Raw genomic sequence first — 13,171 nt, 5'->3', positions numbered from 1 at the left:
TAATAAACTTTTTAATACAAAACCTCCTTACCATAATGCCAAAAATAAAAATATAAAAAAATATGGTAGAAATTCTCTAGCAACATTTGAATCTGGTGCCTTTTATGGGAAAAGATATTTAATGAATGACTTGATGATTTTAATGATTTCGGATGTAGGGTTTTGTTTCTTTTTAAATCAATTCTGATAGAAAACATTGTTTATATTATTTAAATATTTAAATTTTTAGCGTAATATTTTTTTATAATTCTGTTAGGTGATTAAAAAATCAATCACTGGATATATAGCTATGCTCCTTTTTTTTTATTCTGAAAAAAAGTTTATATAAATAAGGGTTTAAATACATTACTTAACATTAAAACTGAAGGAGAATAAAGAATCCAGAATCAGTTTGCTACATCACATGAACTTGGGCAGCTGTTTCTAGTAAGTTGCAAGCTCTAATGTGAATTATATGGCTCACACACCAGTTTAAAATTTGTTCCTTTGTCAAGAATTTAATTCTGATTGAAGGTTATCCTCACATTCTGGTGCTTGGGCCTCAATTAGCTAAGATATGTTTGTTGAAAAAGACCTTGGTGACAAGCCAAAAAAGTCTTTATTACCTCACTAGCGGGAAGGTGGCTGTTTTAAGCTCCACCCACCTAGACAGGTTAGAGATCTTTGATTACCAAAGGCTCCCTCTAGTGGTACACTTGCTGTTGCTGCCTCTCCTCTCATCTTCACCAAAGACTGTTTGGGTGGTGACATTTTTTTATGGTAGAGAATTCTTCAGAGGAGCTTATGGCCAGACATAGCCATTTGTTATGTTGGGGCTCTGGGCTTGGCTGAAACATCACGTTATTGCTTTGTTTCAGGCTGAACACTCCACGTGCCTACTGCTTGACATCTATTTAAAGGAGGGACTTCAAGACTAGACAGCATGGCTCTGTTAGTTTATTGCATGAAGGAGTTACACTAGTTTAAGGTAAAAGCAGACCCTAAATGGTTACATTATACAAGTTGTGAGATTTTTAAACTTGTGACAAAGGACAGAAGGGAAATTCTACTCATTGCAAGGAAATCTAACTTAAGCTTCAGTGAGCCCAAAGCACTTAAAACCTATAAACCTTCAGCTGGTCGTCCTTAGGCAGTCCAGTCTCTATGAGGAAGTGGCACATGTTTTTGTTCTGGTCACCCTGTAGCTGAGTTACTTCTTCATATTATAAATGCTCAGTTATAGTACCACTGCAAGGAAATTTCTCCTTAAACGCCTTCACTAGTTTCTTTTTATGGTAATCATCAGCAATCCATTGGACAGTAGTGAAAGTCTTCCTGCTGTTTCTCAGTTGAATTCTTATATGGATATCATCCTCAGTGCCAGCAGGAAACAGATCATCACCTTTATTTGCATCAGCAAAGAGGTCAAAAGAGTGAAGGTTCTGGGCCTTGGTTAGGTGGCTCAGTTGCTTAGACCATTGTCTTACACACCAAGGTTGTGGGGGTTCAAACCTTGGTCAGAGCACATACAAGAATCACCCAATGATTGCATAAATAAGTGAAACAACAAATTGATGGTTCTCTCTCCGTATCCCTTCTCTCTCTCTAAAACCCATTATTTAAAAAAAAAAAGAAAGAGTAAAGGTTCTAGATAGTGGGCATACTATACAGTGCTATGATTCTGGGACAAGCAGGGGGTGGGACCTCGGAAACAAGGGCTCAGAGTAAGAGGCTGCTGATTCTGGTGGCTGCTCAGTAACTGGATGCTCCATTTATTTCCTAATACAGTTTATTTGTGCTCTCACTTTTATTAAGTCTTAATAAAAGTTTGTTGGTTTCCTCCTGAAAAGTAAAAATCCAGGATGAGATGGCTTCACTAATAAATGCTACCAAATATTCAAAGAAGATTTGATGCCTATCTTTCTCAAATTTTTTCAAAAGATTAAAGAAAGGGCAATACTTTCTAATATATTTTATGTGCCAACATAATTCTGATACTAAACCGTGGCAAGGTAAAACACAAAGAGAAAACTACAGACCAACCAATATCTGTGATGAATACAGATACAAAAATTTTAAACAAATACTACAAGTCAAATACAACAACACATATAAAAATAATACATCATGATCAAGTGAAGTTCATTCCAGGGGCACAAGAATAGTTGAACATATGCAAATTGACCAATGTTACACACTACATAAACAAACAAAATGATAAAAATGATAGGATCTTATCAATAGATGCAGAAAAAGCATTTGATAAGATATAACATCTGATTATGATTAAAACACTCAATTAAACGGGTATAGAAGAAAGGCATCTCAACATAATAAAGGTCATATTTGACAAACCCTCAGATAATATCAAACTCAATGGTGAAAACTGTAAGCTTTTTCTTTAAAATCAAGAACAAGGAAAGGATGTTCACTCTTACACTCTTATTCAACATAGTACTGAAAGTTCTAGCCAAAGCAATCAGGCAAGAGAAATAAAAGGCACTCAAATTGGGAATGAAGAAATAACGTTGCAGATGACATGATTTTTTTATATAGAAAACCCTAAAGACTTCATCCAAAAACTATTAGAAACAATAAACAAATATAATAAAGCTACAGTAGAGTGTGAAACTAATGTACAAAAATCCATTGCATTCCAAAAAACAAATTTAAAAAATCCTTTTTACAATAGTAACCAAAAGAATACAATACCTAAGGATAAACTTAACAAAGGTGTGAAGGACTTATATACTGAAAACCACAAAACATTATTAAAAGACAATGAAATGACCTGGCCAGATAGCTTGGTTGGTTACAGCATCGTTCCTAAGCCCAGATGTTTCTAGGCCTATCCCTGATCAGGGTACATACAGAAAAAGCTCAATGCTCATCTCTCTCTCTCTCTCTCTCTCTCTCTCTCTCTCTCTCTCTTTCTCTCCCTTCTTCTCTCTCTAAAAATCAATGAAATAGGCCCTGGACGGTTGGCTCAGTGGTAGAGCATCGGCCTGGCGTGCAGGAGTCTCAGGTTCGATTCCTGGCCAGGGCACACAGGAGAAGGGCCCATCTGCTTCTCCACCCCTCCCCCTCTCCTTCCTCTCTGTCTCTCTCTTCCCCTCCCGCAGGTGAGGCTCCACTGGAGCAAAGTTTGCCAGGGCACTGAGGATGGCTCTGTGGCCTCTGCCTCAGGCGCTAGAATGGCTCTGATTGCGGCAGAGCGACGCCCCAAGATGGGCAGAGCATCGCCCCCTGGTGGGCATGCTGGGTGGATCCCACTCGGGTGCATGCGGGAGTCTGTCTGACTGCCTCCCCATTTCCAACTTCGGAAAAATACAATAAATAAATAAATAAATAAATAAATAAATAAATAAATAAATAAAAATATTAAAAAATGACATTGAAAAATACAGAAAAAAAATGGAAAGATATTTCATTTTTATCAAGTGGAAGAACCAACATAGTTTAAATGGCCATATAACTAGAACAATATACAGATTTAATGCAATGCTCCTCAAAATCTTAATGACATTTTTTTTAAAGAAATAGAACTGAAAAAAAGCATCAGGTTTGTATAGAACCTCAAAAGACCCCAAATAGCCAAAGGAATTCTGAGAAGAAAAAGGACAAAACCAGAGGTATCAAACACCCTGACTTTAAATTATACTACAAAATGACAATAACCAAAACAGCATGGTATTGGTAGAAAAATAGACACACAAACCAATGGACTATAATTGAGAACCCAGAAATTAATCCACATGTATATGACAAATAATTTTCCACAAAGGAGCTCAAAATATAAAATGAAGAAAAGAAAGCACTTCAATAAATGGTTCTGGGGAAATTGGAAAGCTATATGCAAAAGAATGAAACCAGACTACTGTTTGTCCCCATATAAAAAAAAATGGACTCAAAATGGATCAAAGACCTAAATATAAAATCTGAGACAACAGATTACACAGAAGAAAATATAAGTAATAAACTTGTAGACCTTGGTCCTAGAAAGAATTTTATGAATTTGACTGCAGAGGAAAAGGAAATAAAGGCAAAAATAAATGAATAGAACTATATTTAACTAAGAAGCTTCTGCACAGCAAATGAAACTGACAACAAAACAAAAAGAAAACCAACAGAATGGGAGATGATATTTGCAAAGAACAACTCTGAGAAGGAGTTAATATCCAAAATATACATATAAAGAACTTACACAACACTAAACAAATAATCCAATTAAAAATGGACACAGGACCTGAACAGAAACTTCTCCCAAAAAGACATACAAGTGACCAACAAATATATAAAAAGATGCTCAACTTTACTGTTAGAAAGACTCAAATCAAAACTACAATGAGATACCACTTTACACCTGCTAAAATGGCTGTTATCAATAAGACAGGTAACAATATGTGTTGGAGAGGTCGTTGAGAAAAAGAAACTCTCATTCACTGCTGGTAGGAATATAAAATGGTACAGCCACTGTGGAAGAGAGTATGAAAGTTGCTCAAAAATTAAGAATAGAATTACCATGTGACCCAGCAACCCGTCTTCTAGTATTTATCCAAAATTTTTGAAAACATTTATTTGCAGATATATGCACCTCTATGTTCATTGCAGCATTATTTATGGCGGTCAAGACATGAAACCAACTGAAGTGTCCTTCAATAGAGGATTAAAGAAGATGTACCCATATACAATGGTATACTACTCGGCCATAAAAAAAGATAAAATGCTGCCATTTCTGACAACATGGATGGATCTTGAGAATATCATGCTAAGCAAAATAAATCAGACATAAAATGTTAAGAACTATATGATTTCACTCATGTGTGGGATATAAAAACTGAAAACAGCAAATAAACAAGGAAACAAACAAAAACTCAGAGACACAGAAAATAGTATGGCGGTAACTAGAGAAAATGGGTTAGGGGACTGAGAAGGGTAAAGGGGGTCAAATATATGGTGACAAAAGAGGATTTGACTTTGGTGGTGAGCACACAATGTAACATACAGATGATATATCATAGAATTGTACAACTGAAACATACATAATTTTATTAACCAATGGCACCCCAATACATTTAATTAAAAATGTTTGTTTCATTAGTCTTTTCATAGAACCAACTTTTGATTTTATCGAGCTTTTCTATTGCATTTTTATATATATTTTATTATTTTTTGTGCTTACAGTATTCTTTTCTTTAAGATTTTGTTTATCAATTTTATGGTTGAACAGGGACAAGAAGTACCTGCTTCTCTCTAGCTGTTCATTGGTTGCCTGTCATATGTGCCTTGACCAGGTAAGTCCAAGGTTTCGAACTGGTGACCTCAGCATTCCAGATTGGTGCTGTATTCACTACACCACCATAGGCCAGCCTGCGCTTATTCTTGTTTTCCCTTAATTTTATTTGGGATTAACCCATTTTTATTTTTCTAATTTCTTAAACTGGATGCTTTACTCACATATATTCAAGATTTCTTCATATCTAAACTGAACTCTTCTTATCCTGAGAATGACCTTCCCCCCCTCTGAGGGCCCAAGGCACCTTACCTCATCCTTCGCTCAGAATATCATATATACCTCATTTTAACTTTCTGTGCTGAATTTTACATTATGTGGAGTCTTAGACTTTCTCATATATTTGAGGTTCCCATGCATAAGTATAAAGACTTCAGACGCCTTTAAATTTGATCACCCTTCCCTTTGTATATTTCCTGTTTGCCCATATTAATAATTATTATTTTAAATATTTGGTCACTATTTCTTCTGATGTAATCACATATTTATCAGTTTCTTTGTTTTCCATTCTCTTTTACATCTAGTCAGATGCCTCTAGATTCTGTTTTCTTCTTTCTGCTATACAGCTTTTAAAAGTTCATTTAGTTAGGGCCTGTTAGTAAAAAAACTCTTTCCCATTTTGATTTTCTAAAAATGTCTTTTTCTTACCTTCATTCTTAGAATGATAATTTCTAAATTGGCAATTATTTTTCTCCATTTATTTGAAGTTAATTATCTGACTGTCATCTGCCTTCTGCTCAAACAACTGAGAATTCTACTTTTGTTTCACTAAAGATAATCATACTTCTTTTCTTTCCATACTTTTATACTCTTTGGTGTTATAGAGTTTTACTAGAATGTTTTATATGTAGAGGTCTCATATTTATTTTGCTTGAAAATTTTTATCTTCCTGAATCCAAAGATCCATGTTTTCTGGCCATTCTGAAAAATCCTCAGCCATTCAAATTATGTCCCTACCCACCAATACATGGACCCATCCTCTTTTCTTCTGCATTTGCTTTATATGTAGCCTTCTCACTCTACCATCCATGTCTATTGATGTCTCTTCCACTGTTCCATATCTCTGGTTTCGCAGCTGCCTTCTCTATTCCACTCTTCCACTGACTCCAGTACACTCTTTAGTCATTCCATTGCATCTTATTTTGTTTTAATGATTACACTTCTCATTTCTCAAAGTTCTATTTGGTTTATATTCAAATTTCTTGGTTTTTTTTTGGGGGGGGGTCTCTTATTCTTGTTTGTATTTTTTTTATTCCATCTTTTTTCTTTAAAATTTAAGACACCTATTTTATTTTCTCTTCTTTATAATTTTAATCTTATTACTGGAAGACCTAATTATGGTTTTGCTATTTGTTTTTATCCTTATTTTTTTTATGCTATTCTGCTTCTTTTGTGTGTTTTAATTGTGTTTCTGTGGTATTGCTTGGTCTGCCTTTACAGTGGGCATACTCTGAAGGTATGTCTCATGTTAGTGATTTGTGTTTACTTTTCCAATTGTTCTCTAGTGCTTAAAATCTAAGACCATTTGCTGTCAATTTACTGATTTGTGATTATTTTAGCCTTGTAATTCTTCATGCTAATAATTATTAAGGAAGACTTGTTGCTATTTTGTTTTTGTTTTTTCTCAATCAGAAACCAAGCTAAGATTAACACTTTTTTATTTTGTTGTCCCTTTGCCAGCAGGTAGATTATTTTCTAAATTGCTCATTTACTAAGGAAATAATACTTAAAGGATTCCAGCTTAATCCTTGGGTTTCATTTCCAACTCCCATTTCATCAGAGCCAAAGCCTTGTCTTCTGCCCTTTCAGGGAGGTTAAAACTCAAGCTTTTTAACTATAGTGGTCTTCAAATATTTCCAGAGCAGCCATAGAGCCGTTGTCAGCTTATCATTATGGTTTTTAGTGCTCTCTCGCGCTTTCTCTCTCTCTCTCTCTCTCTCTCTCTCTCTCTCTCTCTCTCTCTCTGTTTTGGCCGTGAGGATTCTTTATATGTTCTTGTGAGATCAGCCTCATATCTAAAAAGAATGTTGACATTATTTTATCAAGCATTTGTCAATCTTCTATATACAGAAGTGTTTAACATATCAACCTTGTCAAATTGCTGTAAATAGAACTCTCTGATAGTTCTTTGCATTGTCTAGGGAAGGAGAAAATTTCTCTTTTCTTAGTTTTTCTGTCTAGTCTCATAATTAAGTTGACATGAGACAGATTAACAAGAGAAAAATCAAATAAAAATTTAATAACATGTATACCTCCTGAATATATGGGTCTCTCCCATGTATGCAAGAAAACTGAGTAACTCATCAAATTGACTGAAGCCATACCTTAAATCAATGGTCCCCAACCCCCGGGCCGTGGACCAGTACCGGTCCCTGGACCATTTGGTACTGGTCCACAGAGAAAGAATAAGTAACTTACATTATTTCTGTTTTATTTATATTTAAGTCTGAACGATGTTTTATTTTTTAAAAATGACCAGATTCACTCTATTACATCCATCTAAGACTCACTCTTGACGCTTGTCTCGTAAGTTTGACAATTATATTTAAAAATACCACAGTTTACACGCCGGTCGCATAATTTTATTTTGTGCATTTATCCATCCCACCCTAAAGGCTGGTCCATGAAAATATTTTCTGACATTAAACAGGTCCGTAGCCCAAAAAAGGTTGGGGACCACTGCCTTAAATAACATCTTTATCTAAATACAAAAGATGTTGGGGATGAAGGAGCCAGTTATGGGAGGTTACCAGGAAGAGCACAGTCAACAAAAACAAAGTTGTGCATATACGTCATTGCCTTCTGCATTGATACAGGTTTCTAGAAATAACACGACCCCTCTCTTCCAAGAACAGCTGGGGAGACACACGTACAAATGCCTATTCCCCTTATACATGCAAGTGTCCTTTATGAAGATAATTTCTACTTTGTTTTCAGAGCTTTTCCCATGTCTGCTATTCCTTAAAAATAACCAGCCTAAAATAATTCTTATGTGAAAGAGGCATATTTTAGGGTAACAATTCTGGTCCCTTATAATTTCTATTAGTTAATGCTATGCTTATCTAATATAACTTAACTGGATATATTTGCAATATTTCTCTATTATAACGGTATGTTGAGGGGTTCAGAACAGGTTTCCCTAAGATGTGCTACTTTATCATGTGGATTATTTTGAGTTTAAGGAAATCAAGAACCTGTGAAACTTCTACCTCTTCCTTAAAAAAATTCATTTGGGGGATCTTGCCCATTATAAGAGATATTACCAGAAGTAAATTGTAATGACCTATGTATAGGGCAGAACAAATATCTCATTACTGAACATCTCATTACTCAACATTGTCATCTTGAGAATGACCTTGTTTCCTCTGAAGCCCCCATTTGCCTTACCTCATCCTTAGCTCAGAATGTCATACAAACCTCATTTTAACTTTCTGTCTCTGAACCTCTCGTGTGTGTGGAATGACAAGATAAAAAATCTAAGATGTTCTATATTCAATTATAGCAGGTAAGAAGAGATTGGGAGAACGAGACAAGGATATTTAACCAGTTAATAACTATAGGCTAACTAACCAGAAACTGCTCACATACCTGAATGTATGTGGAAGCTTTGAACCAACTTCTATAACAACCACCAGATGCCACGGCATCCCGCATATGCGTGAACTTTCAGGACTGTTGCCTTTCATAACAGATCGAATGTAGGAAATGTTTCTTACTCACAGACTGTGCACCTATTTTATCATAGAACTACCCTCACTTCACCTTTTCCTGACCTGCTTATCTGTAGCCAATGTAAAGTACCTGTATTTCAAAACAATTTACACCTTTCTTCCCTAAAACATGATGTATAAAAGCCCCCCATCAACTCCAGAAGGTGGACATGTTTGCCTTTTCTATCTAGCCCTGCTGCTAGTGGTTTAGACTATATCTCCCAGAACCTGGCTAGCATTTGCCTGGATAAATCTTTCCTTTGGTAAAGATTTTGGCAGCAAAAATATTTGTTTAACAGCAGTCTCTCACTCATGTATGTGGGATTCCCATATGTACATCATACATATATAATTAAATTTGGTCATATTCTCTTGTTAATCTTTCTCCTATCTATTTGATTGTTAGACCAGCCAAAAGAACCTACCAGAGTAATGGAGAGTTTCTTTTTCTTCCACAATGTTCTAGAACTTTTTAATCTCCTATTCTACCATAATGCAAACCTTATTGTCAGTGTAGATTCAGATTCAACTAACATGTCTGAACTTCTAACAAAAGTATTCACAGTTAAAACTTTTCAAGACCCTCTGAAATAGGCATTGCTAACCTTAGTGTGAACTCTCTCTAGTTCCAAGAAGGCTATCACTGACTTTAAATAAACTGAGCAGAACATGAGGGCTCAAGGAGCTTAAAATTCTTGATGAGGTACACACACAACAAATGGAATTATTAAATGTATTCTTTTGCTCTAAGTATTTGAAGGGGACCAGAGTATGGTACCCCAACATATGCCTTTTGGGATATTGATTATTTTAATCTGTATTTTTTACAGGGACAGGGAGAGAGTCAGAGAGAGGGACAGATAGGGACAGACAGACAGGAACGAAGAGAGATGAGAAGCATCAATCATCAGTTTTTCGTTGCGACACCTTGCTCAAGCCAGCGACCTTGGGTCCAAGCTGGTGAGCTTTGCTCAAACCAGATGAGCTTGCACTCAAGCTGGCAAACTGGGGGTCTTGAACGTGGGTCCTTCGCATCCCAGTCTGACACTCTATCCACTGCGCCACTGCTTGGTCAGGCTAATCTGGTTATTTTTAAGAAAGAAGACTCAGAAAGAATCTTTGAAAGAATCTTTGACCGTTTTCCTTTACCTACCTAAAGGAATTCAGAAGAGAAAACTATGCTTCAGTATAGGAACCTTAGCATATTCACTTTAGCTCATATAAATGAAATGCAGCAGAGAGAAATCTAGCAAGACTGTTGGATTCCCCTCTGTGTCCCATTGTTTCTGGGTGGCCCAATAAGAATTTGTTCACTACATCTTTACTATTTCTCATGTACCTGTGATTTGCCTACTTTCCCTTTGAAGTCCCAGACCCCTGCCTCCCTCTCCCTAGTTCAAGATAGTATAGAAGTCCTAATTGCCCAATTTGTCCTTGGACCACAGTTTTATGGAGCCCACATATGTGCATATATAATAAGTTTGGTCATTATCTTCTGTTAATCTGTATCATGTTAATTTGATTATTAGTCCAGCCCATAGAATTTAGAAGGGTAGAAGGAAATTTAATTTTTTTTGCCCCAACACATTCTCACTGAGAGATAAAAGAATGCCAATGCCTGTATTCCAGTTGAATTGACACTGACTAATATCGTCAGTTATCTTCCTTCAGTGGGTGTAAGGATCTTAACAATTAATGACTTAACCTACTATGAATAGCAATGATGAATAACTGAAAGAAAGATACATGACAGATAGCCAAAAAAAAAAAAATAAATAATAATAACAAAGCCTCACATTCCCCACAAGGCTCACACACCGACATGCAGCTGAGTACATTTAAACTCCTTTATTGAGATTTTATGCTTTACAGATGCTAAAAGGACATACTAAATCTAAGTTTTCAAGACACATTTTTATCTCAAAATCCTAAAAACAACTATTTAAAGTTTTTAAGGAAATTATTTTAATTAGAAGAAGGTTTATCTGGTTGATTTATTTCAATGTTTTAACTTACTCTTAGTTTACTAAGACTCAATTTTAGATGACTTATGACATCTTCCATGTCTCTTGAAAGCTCGGGTGTGATTAATTGCAGATGTAGTCATTTAATAAAAAGAGGCAATATTAACAATTTTCTTGTAAAACTAGAGCTTCACTTCTGTTATTTTTTATTGATTTTAAATAGAATACATTGTGAATATATTTCTAATTATTTAATGAACTGTAGTTTTGAGGAACATGGGATGATGTTATAGAAATCAAGATGCCACTTAGATCTATAATCTCTTTCAGTATTTAAATTTTTTTAATTCAACTTATTTGGGTGACATTGGTTAATAAAACGATATAGGTTTCAGGTGTGCATTTATGAAATATATCATCTATATATTGTATTATGTCTTATTTTCTTTTAGGACTTATCTGATAAAACAAAGAATTGTTTATACACACACACACACATATTAGAACCCCTTTATAACATTTAAAGAACTTGAATTTACCACCCCCCAGTATCTGTTTTTTAATTGCAGCTCTGAGAAAAGATGATTGCACATATAGTTTAACGGAGGGCCCATAGCAACACTGTGACCCCTGAAGGATTTGCTGCTCACAATGTAGGGCCACTGCCATACCAGACTTCCATCACAGTTTATATATTACATCTTAGTATGTTTTTCAGTATTTCCAACAGAGGCCAGTACAGCTATTTGGTAGTAATTTGGGGTCAGAAATCATTAAGATGAATGAAAAATAGTCATAGCTAACATTTACTTGGTGCTTGCTATGTGCTAGATACTTACATGTATTAAGCTCATTTAGCCCTAACAACAATATCATGGCGTAAGTACTCTTACTATCAGCACTACTTTTTTCAGATAGGAGAATTGAAGCGCAAAGAAATTAACTGTCCCATAGCTAGTGAGTGGGAAAAATTGAGATTAGGACTCAGGCAATTTGGCCCATCTCTTCATTACTGTGCAATACTGCCTCTTAGAAGCATAGGTAGTCAGATGTCAGGTGACAGGGAAAAGACAAAAATGTCTTATATTTCCATCAAAGTCACATAAAATTGACTTTACAGGAAAGCAATGGAGTCCTGGAGCCCCAGATAGTGTCTGAGACATTGCAAAGCAGTGTTAGGAACTAAATTTGAAGCATCAATGCAGGACAGCATATAGGAATCTTTTATTGCAGCAGCTCCAAAGAGATTGTTAACAATTGTTCATTGTTGTTTCAACATTTGCTGGAGTGCTTCTGATGCCTTCAAAACTCAGGAACTAACTATATACGTGAGTCTTTACATCTTTTACTTAATTCTCATAACTGTCCATGGAGGCTGATACAATTTTGACCTATTTTTCAGATTACAAAACTGAGACCATAAGAAAGAACTAACTTGCCTAAGATTATATAGCTAAGTAAGTTACATAACTGGGCTTTCACCTAATTCTTTGAGACTTCAAAACCTATGCTTTTTCTATGGAAACAGTTCAGATCTACCTCCTTAGTGCTTCTGTATTTGAAAGGCCCTCATTACTTTTTGAGCAGTATTTGAAAGGTTCTCATTAATTTTTGACCAGGTTCATTCTCTTTCAGTATTCTCATATGGAAATACACTCAAAATGATCGGGGAAATCCTAAGGGAATGTTAAATCTCTTTAGGGACTTGGATAAAAAGGTCCCAGGTTTAACCACTCTTATTCAGTAGGCAACAAGAAGGATCTGGTTCCCAGGAGTAGGAGCCCTTATCATTCCAGCATCTGGTCTTTTATTGTGCCAGTGCAGATCATGTCCCCGAAATCATGCTGATTTTCTTTACTATCTCATTAACCAAAAACACATTCTGAGCCTATGCACATGTCTATTTTCAGTCTATACCACCTGCATAAGCCATTACTTCCAAAGTTTACTCTCTATTGTGTGATAACCGTAGTAACTCATTGATTTGGCAACATTGGGGGAAAGTCTGTCCTTGAACTGCTGAAAACAAGCCCTTTCCTACCTGTCTTCATTTAAGTGAGGTCAGGGTTTGTTTTAGTTTTTCAAATTCCCAATTTTATAAACCTCCCACATCTGATTTCAAAGAAGTCAAGTAAAGGTCCAGTAGTATTTCCAAATTCAGAGAACCTTGGTAATGGGCCATTCCTCTTCATCCTGGTCTGACTATAATCAGGCTGTTCATCAAA

The 13,171-nt window shown here is 35.6% G+C and overlaps 1 pseudogene; it reads right to left on the bottom strand.

The window, feature by feature from the left end:
* Positions 1 to 1,094: 1,094 nt before the first annotated feature.
* On the bottom strand, positions 1,095 to 8,919 carry LOC136317616 (eukaryotic translation initiation factor 1 pseudogene; annotated as a pseudogene).
* Between the last annotated feature and the right edge of the window lie 4,252 nt (positions 8,920 to 13,171).

This window comes from Saccopteryx bilineata, chromosome X, assembly GCF_036850765.1.
Source record: "Saccopteryx bilineata isolate mSacBil1 chromosome X, mSacBil1_pri_phased_curated, whole genome shotgun sequence".
NCBI lineage: Eukaryota > Metazoa > Chordata > Mammalia > Chiroptera > Emballonuridae > Saccopteryx > Saccopteryx bilineata.
This window is presented reverse-complemented; position numbering and strand designations above follow the sequence as displayed.